Source organism: Semicossyphus pulcher, unplaced genomic scaffold (genome assembly GCF_022749685.1).
Source record: "Semicossyphus pulcher isolate SPU_LCO1_2020_fin unplaced genomic scaffold, fSemPul1.0.p SCAF_7, whole genome shotgun sequence".
NCBI classification, from domain to species: Eukaryota; Metazoa; Chordata; class Actinopteri; order Labriformes; family Labridae; genus Semicossyphus; species Semicossyphus pulcher.
The window spans coordinates 11155951-11173225 of NW_027211748.1; positions in this window are offsets into that span (position 1 = coordinate 11155951).

The following is a 17275-nucleotide window of genomic DNA, read 5'->3' on the forward strand; positions in this document are numbered from 1 at the left end:
TGATTTCAAACAATTTAATGTACTGTTAAATACTGAAAGCCTATAAGCTCCTGCATGGAGTAATACGATTTCCAACAACACTAAAGTGCATTTTACAGCTGAAATCTTTGGTTAAACACCACATATTGTTGTCAGATTAACATTTATTACCAGGTCATTTGCACATAACGAGGAATTTGCAAAAATGCATTCAAAAAACTATGGATAAAAGTAAACATACAGTAAACTTACATACAGAATATAAACAAATTATTAAAACAAGATGACACGCTTGTACAAAGTATCTATTTTTTTAAGTGAAAAAAAATTGCAATTGTGCAATTGTATATTCCAAATGTGCTCCTTTTTAAGATACCGGAGTAATGTGATACTGACATTAGATCCCAGTTTATTTCATGAAAGTACAGCTTAAGCTGATTGAAATCATATCAATTAATATTTTTACAAAAATGTCTACGTCTTGAATTTTAAACTGACTTTGAAACATGTTCAGGAAGACAGTTTTATGAGATTATTAGGCTACATAAATGCAATATAAAGAAACATACTTAAAAATGAAAGTTCACCTTTACAGATGAACATGAAGTATGCATAAGTATAATGGCAGAGTATGCACAGTGACATCAGTCCTCAAGCTTCAGAAGAATGTCCCAACCATGAACTTAGAAGTAAATGATTTATGACAGCCAAATAATTCAGTTAGTTTCCTCTGCTGACAGAGCTCAAATACAAAGTCAATGTAAAGCTTCAGGTCTGATTTCCCTGTTCCTCTCAATTACTAACCCATGATTTTTGAAGGTAGGGGGGCATGTATTAAAACAGTAAATTTACAAATGGGCCTGTCTTGCTGGTTTAAGATTTGGACTTTGTCCTGCTTTATCAGTCATGCAGGAAAGGCTTGCAGGCATTATAGAGGTGAAAGTAGTTTGCTGTCAGACTAGGATGAGGTATTGTATTAAGTTTAACAAAAATATATCCTGCCTCACAGGTGGCTTTTCCTTATTTATTTCACCGTTGTACTCTTTTTGTTGCACTGTTGACTCAGTTACATGTGCTGTGTGTGCATATTTTGCAGTTTACATTTGCAGAAGAAGACAACACATAGAGCCAGATCAGTACTTTTTTTTAACTTAGCCTCAATATGTAAAAAAGTTAAGTAAAGTTAAGTAAGTAAAGTTAAGTAATTGAAGTTAAGTAAGTAAAGTTAATTTAAAAAGTAAGTTCAATTTAGGCTTCAGTGATTGAAACTGTAAGTCGATTTTATGTCAAATGTTAGAGGTAACAGGGCACTGTATCCATCCCTGTTTCTATTGTCCATGATTATAGGTCACTGAGGCCAGTGTCACAGATCAGTGAGCAGGCCTGTTTTATGACAGTATTACATTCATGGAGCTGCTGCATCAATTTAAGAGGAAACTTTTTTCAGGTATGTTAATCACTCATCACATTATCATAAATAGCTTCTCTATCAAATGTCCAATAAATAGACATATTTGAATGTCATGCTTTAAGATGATCTCTGCCGTGATAGCAGATCACATGACACACGCCTCCTAACCATGGCTTGATACCTCCACAGTAACTGACCGGTCCACAGTTGTGCTGATCCATTAACCTGCATTTCATCATGCGACCACAGCATTCCTGTGTTTGTCCACATGCTCGACGTCTCCCCACACCCACACCAAACCAGGCACAACAGTTCAGTCCCCTGTGACATCAACAATCAGGGACGGCTGGAGAATGACCCATAATGCAGTTCAGCCTTGCCTTCAGCGTGGGAGGCTTCCCATTTTTCCTCTTTTCTTTTCGGCCCCCCGGCCTCCCCTCTCCTTTATACCCACACCCTCTCGGCCTCCAAACCTCCTAACTATACACAAGCTGGACTTATGTATACACATTCCCCGCAAGCGAACGCTGACACATGACAAATCAAAGGTCTAATAAACAGCTTATGCCGAACAATTTCCCCCCCACCACCAAAGGATGAAAAATAAACAAATCCCTGTCGGCTTGGCCCGGCCAGGCCATTTGGTGGGTCTGTCTGTCGGTGACTGGGTGGCCCAGGGCTGCTCGGTGTGAGGCCTGGGATGGAGCCACAACTGTTTCCTGTGAGCAGCCCAACCCCCAGAACTTCTCCACAACTGGCTTAGTGGGTGGTATTCCCCTCCTCCTTCTTTTCCTCACATCCCCCAAACTCCTACACCCTCCTCTCTCTCCTTCAGTACTCTCTACACCAAGCGCTCCTCCCCCCTTTTCCTCCCCTCCAGTCAGTCAGTCGATCCATTCTCACAGCTTCAGTCTGAGGCTGAACACTTCCTCTGCGGCCTTGAGTCGCTGTGCTCCTCTTTAAACGCCTGTTTGCTACGATCTTGCGTGTTTACTTGATCCTGTCTGCGTGTTTTTGTACATGTGTCCGCTCTGTAATGACATTAATTGTTATGACATTGTTTAAAATGATTCCATGTGGGCGCTGTAGCTCAGCGAACCTTACCTCGAGTCATTAAATACTGTAATGAAGGAGGGATTTTTGCCTCTTCGTTACATACAAAACAGGAAAATCATTTTTTTGAGTTTTTCAGACGTTAAAGAGGAAACTTAAAAGCTTACACAAGTTTTTAACAAAGTTTTTCCTCTTTTGTATCCGTGTTTGAAATTTTATCCAATGAAATCTGGGAAAGTATCGAAACTAAAGCTTCCTGTTTTAAATTACAGATTGCAAAGTGAGCGATGAATCAGCTGGGGAAGTTTGTTCACCCTTAAATGTTGTTATGACACTTTGAACCTCTATGGTATTTGAAATTATATAATGAATCATAGTTAATTTATTGGTTTCAAGTCATTAAAGTGTTTCCATGTGTATGTCTGTCCCTATTAGTCCTTATTGAATCTGAGGATTCTGGCGCTCTGTATCGCATCACTGCTTCTCGCAGGAGGGTCACAGGGGCAGAAAATGACAGACGTTACGGTATTAATTAATGTCTCTCAGCTGTACAAAACAAAGTGCATGTCTGCGTTTTTTAAATGTCGCAGCCTTTGACAACAGCTGAAGCTTTTATTTTGTTAATGCTTGGGTGCATTCATCTGGTATCACTCGTTGCTCTGTGTACTCTTGTCTTAGAATGCACTGCTGATCCTTTCCTTTAAAAGACTCTGCGATTCGGTCATGCAGATAAGAATTCAATATTTCACTGGGAAACAATTCAGTGGGTTACAAGAATTTTCTTAAATGGTATCATGGAAAAGCAGCAGCGCAGCTCTGAGGTGCTCCGTCCTCAGTCTGGATGCTTGGTAGCGGTCGATTTGAGGAATCGAGGGGTCTTGTATCTGTTGGCCCCGAGTCTGTTTAACTGCTCGCCTTTTTCCATCTGTCTAACAGCATATTTTCTCAGTGTAAAGAAAATTGGCAGAGGCTGTGGCTCTGTTCCCCTATACAGACTAAATAAACACACATGCATACAGAACGTGAGCTTAGCACATTTACAAACCACCCAGGAAGGTTGACAGGCGAGGAGAGGAACAAAGAAGAAAAGGAAGGATCGTGGCAGCTCTACTCTCTGTGTAGTTTTAATTACATTATTCTATGATAAATAAAGCTTTTCATACTCATGTTTTACATCCTCAGAAAAGCTTGGTCTGAGTTCATCATTTGTCATTTTGACTCATGGAGCAGCTCATAAAGGCCCAACAGACTTGGACGGGCCGTCACATTGAAGTTTGCATTAATACGACGTTATGGGGCGGTAGCAGTAAGTAAACATGTTTTGCTAAGCTTGAAAACATTGAATGATTATTCTACTAATCTAATTTAATCATTCAATTCCTATGAAGTTCATGTTAACAAACAGTTTGCCTCTCATGTAAAGGAAAATGTGTCTCACATCCCCTGTGGTTTTGGGACGTCTGTGTTGCAGTGAACACCGTGTCCAGCAGAGGGCAGTGTAGCTGCAAACTGAGAGAGCAGAGGCATGGCAATAAGAGCACAAAACATGTGAGACAACATGACAAATGTACTTTTCTAAGTGTGTATTTTTTATAGTGTAAACCAGTTGATGTCTCGTTTGATTTATTGTTTCATAACTGAACTTTCGTGCGCGTCCAGCACAGTTTACCTCTGCAGAGGGATTTCAACCTCCTGCAGCCAAGCAGCCAAACTGAGCAAACAGTGAGTGAGTCTGGAACATTCACTCATTAAAGCATATTAGTATTCTTGGCATGTGGGGATCCTCTGAAACATGCCAGTGACCCATTTGGGTTCCCGGGCCATCATTTAAGAAAAGCTGCGATATAACTGAGCTTACTCTTCAAACACATCAGTCCAGGCTGGGAAACAGTTCAGTGAGCAGTTTGTTCACCTCGGAGCGCCGCCGCACACAACCAGCAGCCACACGAGTTTGCCCAGCTGGCAAATTTTACTTTTTTCTTCAGCTATAATTTGTTTATTTATTTGGTCTCTGCAGTAAAGAGTGGTCAGGGTAGTACACACAGCTGCAGATACACTAGGAAGGGTTATGTGCACAGGTTGGTTATTCTTACAGTGCAAACTATTGATGGCAATCAATTAAACGGATATTTACCAATATAATATTGATTAATGAGATTAAATTTAGTGGATGCAAAGAAAACACTCTGATAATGGTTTGCAAGCTAAACAAGTCACTTAAAAGTTAGGCTAATATTACAGCACGAAGCAGAGAATAGTCTGCAAACTTAGGAAATTAAAAGTTTCACAACACAACTGAAAGTTGGCATGAAGTATGTGTCCACACTGACACACACACACGCAAATGAACAGCATTTAATGAACCCTTCATTCTAAGCTTAATTCTTTAAGGACTCAAACAGAAGATGTGTGGTCAGAGTAACAATTTAAGTACTAAAGGAAATGTGCCACAAGCTAGTAGCAGTCTGTTGCAACACAGCCCAATTTTAACACAAGTCCCGCCTCTGACGAGGCAAATGGCAAATCCTTGGGGTGGCCAATCAGATTTCAAAGGGGGCCCAGGCCACCCCTCTGGATCCACCCCTGAACAAAGGTAACTTCTGCACCTCACACTGACCAACCCAAACCAGCTTTGGAAACCATTACGCTGTGCTATGAATCATAACCTTACATTAAAATATAACTCTTATTTATAGAAGTCATTGTTCACGTTGAACAGAACAATGTCTTCCCCAGAGTGCAGCTGAGGTCGGCCTAAATTTGGACTGAATGTTAACATACTTTTGCTCACAACAGGTTTAGAGAGAAGAGAAACTGTGCGCTGTGTGTTTGGATTGTCAGATTTAAATGGATCAGAAACGTCATGCTCAAACGTGCTTTTTAATTTGATACTCAGTCTAACTGTGTGAATGTTTGTGTTGTTTTTCAAGGAGTGGATGTCCTTGGATTTCAATGGAGCACTAAAGAAGAAGAAGGAGATTTGTGCACGAAAGTTAACGTATATAAGAAAAATACAGAATGCGCTATTACGGTTGTGATTAAGTCGAAACACTCAGGGCGGTGCTTGGACGAAGCATGAAATACTTTCTTGATTGTGATTAAGACGACCACCTTCAATATGTTAAACATGTTCTTTCATTACAGACAATAATCACTTCTTTTGTTGTAAGTCTGCAGCCTGTTGGTCACAGCATGTTGCAGATGTTGGACACAAATCAACACATGATTCAGCATGTTGTGTATGCAATGTTACATAATGTTAAAGCACATAAGATATAATCATCTAAAAAAAAAGGCTTGCTTCAGCAAATTGTGCATAAGTACGGAAGCCCTAAGCGGACATGCATCCATACGTTTTATTTACTCCAGTGATAACCAGTCATTTCCGGTGTTATCACATTATCTCTGCTGCCTGCTGGTTTTCTCTTTATTACGGATTAATTTATCTCACTGTCTCGAGATAACGAAGCTGGTTTTCTCGTGATAACGGGATCATTTTCTGGTGATCTACAAAACAAATCAACAGGCCGGTACTTGTGATATTACACCAGGACAAGCCACGCTGCCACTGCCAACACTAATGAGGTAACTTTGGCTCTTTCTGTGTTTGTTTTGTGAGTTTGCAACTCTGGGGATATGAGTTAAGATCATCCGCCGTTACGGTGGTGCAATGTCGAGATAACAAGTCAAGTCAGTCAAGATCTCAAGAAACCAACCGGAAAGAACTCGTTATCATGGGGAAAACGGGGTCATTAAAATGTACGGATGCATGTCCGCTTAGGGCTTCCGACATTTGGACACTTTCAGGACCCTTGGTGGGTAACAGTACTGACTACCATTAGTGTTATTAGTTTACACCCACAGTCGCACATGTGTTCGGTCACAGAGCAGCTCCTGGTTTCTCTGTTCGAACATTTGGTCAGTAACTCGTCCACAGGGCCGTCCTGTCACTCACACTGTCCCTGTCAGTCTTCATCACGTTTCCATGTCATACTTCAGAGCACAGAAAAGGTTCTTTAAGCATTAAACTCACTTTCATGATGCACCTGAAACACTGTTTTGTTCAACGCTGTGAAATTAGCCCATAAACTCTATTCTTGAATTCAATAAGCGTCTTTATACGAACCATAAAGACTGAGATCCTGCAGGCCTGCTCGCAGCCTCTTTAAGGGAACACCAATCGAAACCACAAACCATGAATAGCGCAGAAATGTGTCAGTGTGCTTTTGAAATTAATCCTTAAAACCCACCAGTGTTTCTTTTTTTCTCTTTTTATGGGACTCGACAGAGAAGTCATATGTTTGCTTGCACAGTGCAGGGTACGACATGTGGACCCCACAGCTCTCCAAGCAAAACTACACCTACACCCACCGTTTTACAAGCTTCTCCCCAAACCACGGCGACGGGTGCAGTTCAAACACTCACTTTATCGATTCATTAGTGTCCATTATTGATTAACAAAAGCAATACTTCTTATATTAAGAAAAAAGGGTTTTAAAATCCAGCTTGTTTAACAAATAAAAGTCTACATTTGTGTGTCTTTTCTCTCTTTAATCCGGTGCAGCGATGCCTGACTCTGTCTTCCTTTTGGATTCTGAAACTAATTCTACCAAAGTCCTGAAACAAGCTGCTTGTATTGAAAACACATTGAGGTAACTGCAGTTGCAAAATCATCTGTTTTAAGAAAAAGAGACTTTTAAGGTTCAGCAAAAAAATTGTATAACAGGATAAAGATTTTATCCGTTGTGGAATTAAAGCTGGAATCACCTCTCTGAGAAGTTTGTGAACCCCTGACTCACTCGGCTTGGATTTGCTCGGCCCGCGTTGATGATCTGTGCAACAAAAACAGTTTGGGTTGCGCGTTTTTTTTGGCAAACTTGCTCTGGCTCTTGATAAGTATTGTGCTGTTTGTTAAGGAAAAGCAGCCTTTGGTTTGAGACAAGTAGAAGATTAGTAGTTAGCACGACCAGGAAAGCTGAACTGACAGAGTAAAAAAGCTCACGGCATTAAACGCGGCACGGGCACAGTGACAGATCTGACGTGAGGAAAACACCGCAGCAAAGTTCAAACATTTATCAGCAAACAGAAATAGTTCTGTCGCACATTAACTTAAAGGGACACAGTCGTTTCAGTATGTGGCATGCCAAATGCAAACCCAACACTGCAACTGGCAACAGTGCTATAATAAGCTATGTGCACTGTATTTTCATCGTTAGTGTTAATGCCATTGTTGCCCTTTCACATCATTTTGCAGACCCTAATACAAACGATATTGAAAACCCACTCATGCATGGTGTCAATTATAGTTAATCCTCTGGTTCGCCTAACTTGCCTCAGAGTAACGCTCTGCCTTATTGCTCCGCGGCCTCCTCCTCCTCCTCCTCCTCCACCTCCTCCTCTCCTCTTCACCACATGAAATGGCTGTCTGTGCCAGCCTAGCGCTGAGCCTTCATTAGCTTTTACTACCCCACTTGGATGTGTTTAGCTTTGCTCTCTTTCTTTGCCTCTGTGTGTGTGTGTGTGTGTGTGTGTGTGTGTGTGTGTGTGTGTCGCCCTCTGTATGTGTCTGTGTCTGCATATGTTTAATTACCAACCCCCGCCCTCCCTTTGGAGTACCCCTCAATGCCATGCCACCATATCATTACACTGTGGCTACAATTTAAACTTCACACACACACACACACACGGCAGCACACCCTGGCTGGCCTGTAAAGAGGAGACAGTGGGGTACTGTGGAGAGCCGCTTTAGCTCCTTTATTCTCCCCTAAAATGGAGTTCTCAGATGAAAACACACACATGGAGTGCGATGAGGAGGAGGAAGGACGTGAAAACACAACAAAAAATGCAACGCAGCAGCATCACAACTGATCCACAACTCCGTCTGGTGTTCAAACTGTTATTGTTTGAACTAAACAAACCACTTATAAACACAAGGCCTCTGCCTTACGAGGCTCATATTTAGGCCCTTCTGTAAACAGCCAAGCACAGAATGAATCAATTAAAAGGGCATTACGCTGGTTCCTGTTTATTTAAAACATGTTTACACTATACGGGCCCTCCCGCCTGTCTGCATGATTGCCTGGAACTCCGTATTCCTCCTCCTCCTCCTCCTCCTGCCACCCTTCAATAGGCCCGGTCACGGCCAAGGTATATCAAACACACACACACACACACACACACACACACACACACACACACATAAGGGAGGCTAGATTACAAACACATTTGTTATGTTGAAGTGCCTCCTCAGTAAATATTGATCTGGTTCTTCCTCTGTTTCTGCAGAGATGATTAGAAGAATTCAGTCGGAGCAACAATCCGCCGCAGCGTGCAATCACAGCGCACAAACGCGACTCCCACAGGAGACTCCTACAGGCTCAGAGAAGTGAGAGAGCAAATGATTGTTGGATCAGATGAGTGAAATGAACATGTGCATGGAGCGCTTAACGAAAGTTTGACAGCAGACCATTTAGAAACGTTAAGCACAGTCTGCGACCAGCATGATAACAGAAGGTATTGCTAACCTCCAGGGTTTTTGCGGCTAAAAATGGCAGATTTTCGCGGCAGCTTTTTAAAAAGTTGCAATAAAAGTTTATTTTTCTTTCTTTACACATCCGACAAGTGAGCGTCTGGGAAAAACCCTCCAATAAAGCCATCTTTGGTCTTCAGACATCACTTCCTGTCGATTTCAGCGCCAGGACTCCAAATTAGATGCGTACAAACTGATTGACACTTGAGTCAATGGAATGCTCACTTCTTACTGCAAGTGCACATTCTATGGTATCCATATGTGCCAAGGAGAAGCTACAAGTTATTTAATACTTTTGTGCTATTCTACTTGTTATTTCGGCTGCCGCACTATAAAACAATGGATCAGAGAGTGAGGGAAAACACTGTACACTGTACAATGACTGTTCAAAATCAGTGATGACACAAACATACAGTACAAGATGCCCTCAAACGCTTCTACAACATTGCAGACCTCAGGGGATCAAAACTATGAATGTCAAAGAAGTGACTTTGACTTCACACGCAGGAGGAAACAGGAAAAGTTGCGACAATCGGCCAAATTTGCAAGGCCGAGAAAAAGTTGCGGGAATTGGTTGAATTTGCGTGAATTCACAGGAAAGCAACTTTGCAACTTCCTGGAGCGACTGACTGATCATCTATTTGTCACTTCAATCACAGACCGTGTTGACTGCTTTTCTTTTACCATACAGTATTCTTACTTTTATTTGCCAATTAAAAACAGTCATGATATAAAAGACGACGACAGTGTTCATTAATTGGAGGGAAGGTATGCTTGTTTCTGTTTCTTTTAAGAAAGATCTTTTTTGGAGCTTTTGCGTTAATTTACAGCTGAAGAGGGACAGGACATGTTGGGAGGAGAGAGTGGTGGATGACATGCACCAAATGATCGGCAGATAGGGAGTCTAACCTGTGATCAGTGCATCGAGGACTGTAGCCTCTATGGGGCACCCGCTCCACCAGCTTCTTATTCTTAAAGGCATTTTTCATTAGACTGAACATTTTGGAAAAAATAAATATTTACTATTTTTCCTCATTTTTTTGCCAAAAGTTAGATCAGGAAATCAATACCTCTCCCGTTTACACGTTAAATGAAAAGCTAGATCAAGGCGCATGTTAGCTTAGCTTAGCACAAAGACTGGAAACAGAGGGAAGCAGCTAGCCTGGCCCAGTCCAAGTTCCAGTATCCTTTAGCTCATTCCTTTGCATGTTTTACCTGTTATAGTTCAAGCACGTTACCTTTACACAGACAAAAAATATATTAAAGCAGCTTTAAAAAGAAATCTTGGATTCAAAACAAGAAGCCACATGTTAGGCAACAATTCATGTGACAGTTTTAGAGTTTAATGGTGCCACTGGATTTACATGCATGCTCTGCTTAGAATTCATTATAGATAACCTTCCCATGTTTTGTGCATTTCGATGAGTTAACCTCATTTTCTTTCAAGGATAATTTAGCGGACAAAAATCATTGGCTAAGAATGTGCTAAGAAACCTTGAAATGAGGTCACTTCATGGATTTAAAAGTTAATTAAAATTCCAGTGATGGTTTCAGTTTCAAACCCGGGACCGATTTCTCAATTATTCTGGGTTTCATTGTCAAATCCTGAAAGAGCTCCTCAGGAGATACATCCCATCTCACAAAATGTACATACTGCCTTTTAAATGTATGGCTGTGTTGTGTCTGAGAGAGAGTTTTCCACTGAAACAAAGCATCTCTGTGGATGCTGAGAGAAACAATCCCCACTCCCCAGATCAGTGTGGTATGTCACCCTGCAGTCTGCTTTCTCACTGGCTTTACAGCTAATTCCCCCATTCTTCTCTGCTGCGCTTAGTGCTAAAGTACAAACACATACACCACCCCCTGCTTCACACAGACACGCATGCCAGTGCATGTTTTTACACACACACACACACACACACACACGCACACACTTTTCTTTACTAATCAGCCCTATTGAATTCCAGCAACAATGAGCGCTCATCCTCGGGCCACCCAGGCAGCGCACACACACGCACGCACGCACACACAGGCATACACACACTAACACCAGCATCACCAGATCACGAGTTCAATCTTTTGTTCCTTCATTGTGTTTTCTTTTCCTCCATTGATCTCACCTTCACACTCAGGTCAGGAGTTGGCACTGGGAGATCCAGTTATCTGGACTATCAGCTGCTATCTGGGCCCACACACTGCTCTCGCACACCCACACACACACACACACTTCCATCAACTGCTCGAGCATTACTGTGTAGAAGTAGACATAGAGGATTTACAGTAAATTGTATGCAAACTATGATTTTTCTTTATTGTTCTTGTCTCTGAATTCACTTGCAGATGTTCACAAACACTTATAAACGTTTCGATTTTGCCTTTTCTCTATTTGTTTGTTTTACTTTCGGAAGATTTCTCCGATAATCTGTTTTGGAAAAGTTCAGAGACCAAAGAACAACAACACTGCGCAAAAGTAAGCTAAGCACCTCCTCCGACCTCCAAAAGTAATCACAACCTTAAAACTGAATCATCAAATCACATCATGAGGAGACCCATAACAGAGACAGAAAAGGTGTCATAAGTACCTGGGGGGGAAATAAGTTATAGTAAAATTAATTTTCAAATTGATTAATTTATGGTCAATTTCATTCAGTTATTTCATCAGGTTGTGAAGTTGTGACGTCACACCTCCAGATTAAGTTGTTTCCTGGTCCAAGCTGCTACAAAGTGTCTGATTTACAATACGCTGCTATGCTGTTAACCTCGCTGTTTTAACCGTCCTGAGTCTAACAAACACCTTCTGTCGCCTTTTTATTGATCACTGTGTCTTTGTAAAGTGTCTCTGATGTGTTTGTTATCACAGATGGTAAAAAAGATGACGACACGTAACGTTTACGGCATTTACCAGTGGATGCTACCGTTAGCTAACATTAGCTTAAAAGCCGAGTCATGGTTGGCATCTGAAACACGAAGAAGTAGCTTTTTATACGGTCAATGGTTCAGTTTCAATAAAAATCCTTAGAGAAACTTTCAGTTTATTCATATCACAAGTGGGTTATATTATCAAACGGACCGACGTGGCTACAGGTTGTTGTTCTAACCTAGCAAGAGCACGTCAGATGCTATTAATCCACAGTGTCAGACTGAGATCAGTTGATTAAATGAGTCCAGTCAGATTTACTCCTAAACTTTAAGTACTTTAAGTGCTTTTCATAGACGTACATATTCATTGCAGTCCTGAACGTTTTTATTATAAATACATGAACCAGAATGTGACATAACATCTCGCTAGTCATCTTGCTAGCTTGCTAACAGCTATTTCACATCAACCTCACATATCCCATATCCTAACAGCTTCACACTCACAACTCTGTTAGAATGAAATGTGTTTAGTTCCTGTTTCACTCTAAAAGACGCCTCAGTAAAAAATCAGTAGAGATTGTGAAGTGATTAACAGGTTCAGCTTGTGTTTACTGGGTTGTTTAATAGCAACTGAGGGAGCGTTTGGACGTCATGTGACATCAGACTTAACAAGCTCCCAAGCTCCCTCAGGGGGCTTTCACATTAGGGACCCGGGCCCAGATCTGAGTACACTTGACCCCAAAGTCCAGTTCGTTTGATTAGTGTGAACACTGAGGACTGTACTCTTGAAAAGGTGGTCTTGAGTACGGTTCATCTGACTCGGGCATGGTACGCATCAGGTGTGAAAGCTAACAATACCAAACCACGGAACTGCTTTTTATAATGTCCCCTCCAAAATCCACGTATGCGCACAGCACCGCCAATCTCATCCTCTGAGCTGCACGGCCGTGGCTGATACCGTAGAAATGTAGGTGAGAGGGTCGTTCTTGAGATTTTCTCCAAAATATGAATAATAGTAGGCATAGTGCGAAGGTCGGCTCTATTGTATGTGCTTGGGAACATGCGATTCGCACGCTTTTCTACAATGGAACGACAACATAAACAATGCTCCGTAGTTGATGATACTTTTCTTCTTCTTCTTGTTTTTGAGGTGCATTACCGCCACCTTCTGCTTGTGAGTCCATCCGCAAGTGGGCAAACGTACGCGGGTACAGTATGAAGCAATCGTACCTAATGTGAAAACGCCCTCAGTCTACATGTCGAGGTGTCTTTAGCCAAGACACTGAACCCTAAATTGCTCCCGGTGGCATAGCCATTAGTGTGTGAATGTGATGACTGATTGACAATTGGGCACTTTACGTAGCAGCCTCTGCCATCAGTGTGTGAATGTGACATGTAGTGAAAAAGTGCTTTGATCGGTTGCAAGACTAGAAAAGCGCAGTGCAGTCCATTTACCGTTAATATATACCTTATATAGAAAAGCCCCCCTGATTTGACTCTTTGGTTGCAGTATGGTCTTTCCGTACTCCATTACACGATCCTGTGTCCCATCAACAACCTGAACATCGTCTTCACAACCCAAACAAAAGGAAAAGTTCAGGTCAGACCCATAAAAGTGTAAAGTTATCTCTCCTTTCTTATCTGATATCCCCTCATTCAATGCCTGCGGGAAAGTCAAATATACCCTCTGTCTGTGTGTGTCAGTGTGTGTGTGTGTGTGTGTGTGCGTGTGTAAGTCTATTGAAACCAGCCTGTGCCATCACATTTGTTTCTGATTATTTCATTAATTTCTCTCTGGGACGTTCAGAAGAAAATGACTGGGTGCTGCATAGAACACTTTAATGTCTTGCCTCAGTGTACTCTTAAATTAAAATGTTTCAGCATGACAACCACATAAAATGGAGTAAGTATTTAAACTTTTAAGATGTGGTGCGCTGGCTCCGTGATTACAGAGACACACCTTAGTTTGTCTCCGTTTGTTAACTGAACATTGCAGTTGTGATCACGGCTGTGAATATTAAGCCGAACACTTGTTTACCTGATTTACAAATGCATGCTGGGATATGCTCCAGCCCTGCTGTGACCCATAACTGGACAACATGTTTTCATTTCCTCGTCACTGAGCTGTAACATCGAATCCAACATGTGCTCCCTGGATGACATCACTCCTCATTAAGCAACAATGTTCAAACTAAATCAATCTGTCCAGAGTGTACTGCTCAGGGGTGTGTGTGAGATTACTTACTAAACAAATTAAGTTAAAGTTGGTTTGAGCTAGGTATGAACATTATCTGCTTCTGCGTGTGTGTGTGTGTGTGTGTGTGTGTGTGTGTCGGAGGAGGAGGTTTAGAGGTGGACGTGCATGACAGTAACTTCAAAAGACGGAGGTATCAGATTCAGACGTGGGCTGCTCTGCTTGGGCTGACAAACGAGGAGCTGTTGTGTGAGAAGCGAAGGAATTTACAGCATCTACCTTTCATCTACACAGGTGGGCCTGTGTGCGTGCGTGCGTGTGTGTGTTTGTGTGTGTATGAGAAAGCAAGGGGTGTATATGTGAGCATGCATGTTGTTTTGTGTTGGAGTTCTTAAGCATAGTGCACATAAGCATAGTGGGGATATTTTTGTGAATGTGCGTGTGTGTGTAAGGGTGTGTGTGTGTGCACGTTCACAATGGGGGAGATTTAGACAGACGAGTCACAACAATGATCCAGGAAGCCAGTGATCCCAGACACTCTCCAGGTGCTTCAGCGCTCCAGTTCAGTGCTTCTCTGAGTTGATTCATCGTTCATGAAGTTAAGACGTCGTTAGGAAACACATATTGTGAAATGTTTGCATTAAACTGCGTATTAAGAAATCTTATCAAACAAGCAGGAATGTGGCAGTAAAGTGTGTAAGGTAACACACTGAGGGATTCTTTCCTAACCCAGGTGACTCACAGGAAGCTGAGCAGCACTCACCTTGAGGCACCATGGATTAAATATAACACAGGAACTGAACCCAGTCTAATTCTGTCATGCATAAGATTCTGTTTAGTTATGTTGTAAACTGTTGCGACAATAAGTCTCAGGCAACACTCAGGAAAACGAAGGTTTCATAAATTACAAAAAGGGTCGGCCAATGGCTTCTCAGGATGTTACATAAATACTTACTTTCTGTCCTGTTACAGTGTTAAAACTTGAACCAATGCTCCACTGCAGTGTTTGAATTGCAGCGAACAAACAAAACAACAGAGTTACAGCTGAAAATATGACATCCTGACAGTGAAGGTTGAGGAATTTCAAAAATGGTCATTAAACTTTCGGTTAAATCGGTGCGTCCCATGTACAAAGGTCAGTCCTCGATGTAGCGGCCAGGGGTTTGACTCCCACCCTCGGCCTCCTGCCCCGTGTTGTCCCCACTCTCTCTTCCCCTGTTTCCGACACTATACCCACCGTCCTCTCCCTCTCAATAAAGACATAAAAGGCCATAAAAAGAATCTTTAAAAAAGCATGCATGTCCTCATGGGTTGCACAGTGGAGCAGGGGTTAGCGCTGTTGCCTCACAGCTACAAGGTTCCTGGTTGGAATCCCGGTTCTGACACCAAAGTCCATGTCCATGTCCAAAGACATGCTCGTTAGGTTCGTTGGAGACTCTAAAATTACCCGTAGGTGTGGTTGTGAGCATGAAAGATTGTTTGAATCTATGTGTCAGCCCTGTGATTGACTGGTGATCAGTCCAGGGTGTACCCCGCCTCTCGCCCAATGACAACTGGCAAAGGCAAAATGTTTTGTCTTCACTTTTAGGGAGCTGTCATGTCTTCCATCTTTTTATACAGTCTAAGGTACGTTCACATCAAGCTCCACGGTAATCGGTCTATTATCATTTGACACATCTTGTGTTCAAAGGTGATACATTGGCCTGAGGGTGGTACTATGGAGCAAAGTCCATAAAGTGTAGGAAATGGTTGAGACTCTGGCAATCTCGGTTCCCATCAGCTATAGTCTGAGACGATATAGCCTCTGGGGACACCGGTGAACGGCGGGAAGCGATAAACGACTTCCTGTCAAGACTTCCTTTTCCACGTGCTGCATTGTTACAGAAAGAGAAAACGTTTCCTTGTGATTTATTTGTTCTTAACGGGTCTTACCTTTGCCGAAATTTCAACATCCTGATGCAGATTTGTAAGAAGTACAAATTCAAGCTTTGTCAGGTCCGTCCTCAAGAGGAGAAGAAAACTTTTAAAATGCTCGTTTGTTGAACGGAGGTCGGATCGATCTGATGCATTCGAGGAAGTCGGGAAATCTGAACGCTGAACGGCTTTCATGGATCTAGAACAGTTTGTTAACTGGACTTACATGCAGATGTCTGTTTATAGAGATTAATAAGAAGCTAAATCTTCGTCAGAGCACGCTGATGGGAGCCGAGAGGGCATTATGGCGGATTACCTTCCGCCTCCTGACGGACTGTTTTTCTTGCATATGCCACAGCTGTACGTGATTGGTCAATATTACTTGGACTACAGTGTAAATCAAACGGAAACCAGAACACTTGCCATCCTCCACGTCTCTGCCTAATCTCCATTTACAGATTCTGCTATGTAGAATTTGTAAATGGAGATTAAGACTCTGGTGACATTAAGTCAGCAGCAAATCTATACAGAAATATGGCTTTTGTATTTGAAGTTAGCTTGTCATGGACCAAGTGTTGAAGAAGATAAAGCTATTTAATAGTGGTGTTTAACAAAAGCTTGAAGATAGAACCAAAATCCCCAAGAATAATCCACTGAACCAAGAAATAAAGCTGTTATCTAAATACTGGTGATCCACTGCAAACACGGCTGCTCGTCTTGCAAACATATATCTTTACATCTTTAACTGGTACTGCAGTCCGTTTTTTATGAGCTTACAAGATGTTTATTAAAGTCAATAACTTCAGCATCTTGTTGTTTTTGTAGTTTCAAAAACCCTAAAAAACGTCACCCATAATAGGATTGGTGCCTCTGAGGTTAAAGTATCAACATACTGAAGTCAGGTCTTTGGTTTGGCACCTCAACAATGCAGCTTGATAACAGTGTTAGCCTATGTAACCAGCAAACACTGTCTGTTAGCATTGTGATACCAGCACTGACCCTTCAGCTCTTCCCAGGGTCACACACAAACTCCAAAAGACAGGCGAAGACCACAGAGTCACTTTTTTCATTCAATTTATTTTGTTAGTTAAATTTCTATAGCAGGTGAGGGAACATAACGGTCACACGAGGGTTTTTTCTTGAGCATAGTTTTTCAGAAGTCACAGTGTTTTAGACATTTTCAAAAAATGACAATGAAGAAGGACGGGCCCAGAGGAGACGTAAAAACAAGGTGGAACAGTGACACAATCCTACACACCTTCTCCTTCATCGTCCCCCGACTGCCCCCCCCCTTTTTACTCCACCCAAAAAAGGCCTCTGCTCTAAAGTGTTGTCA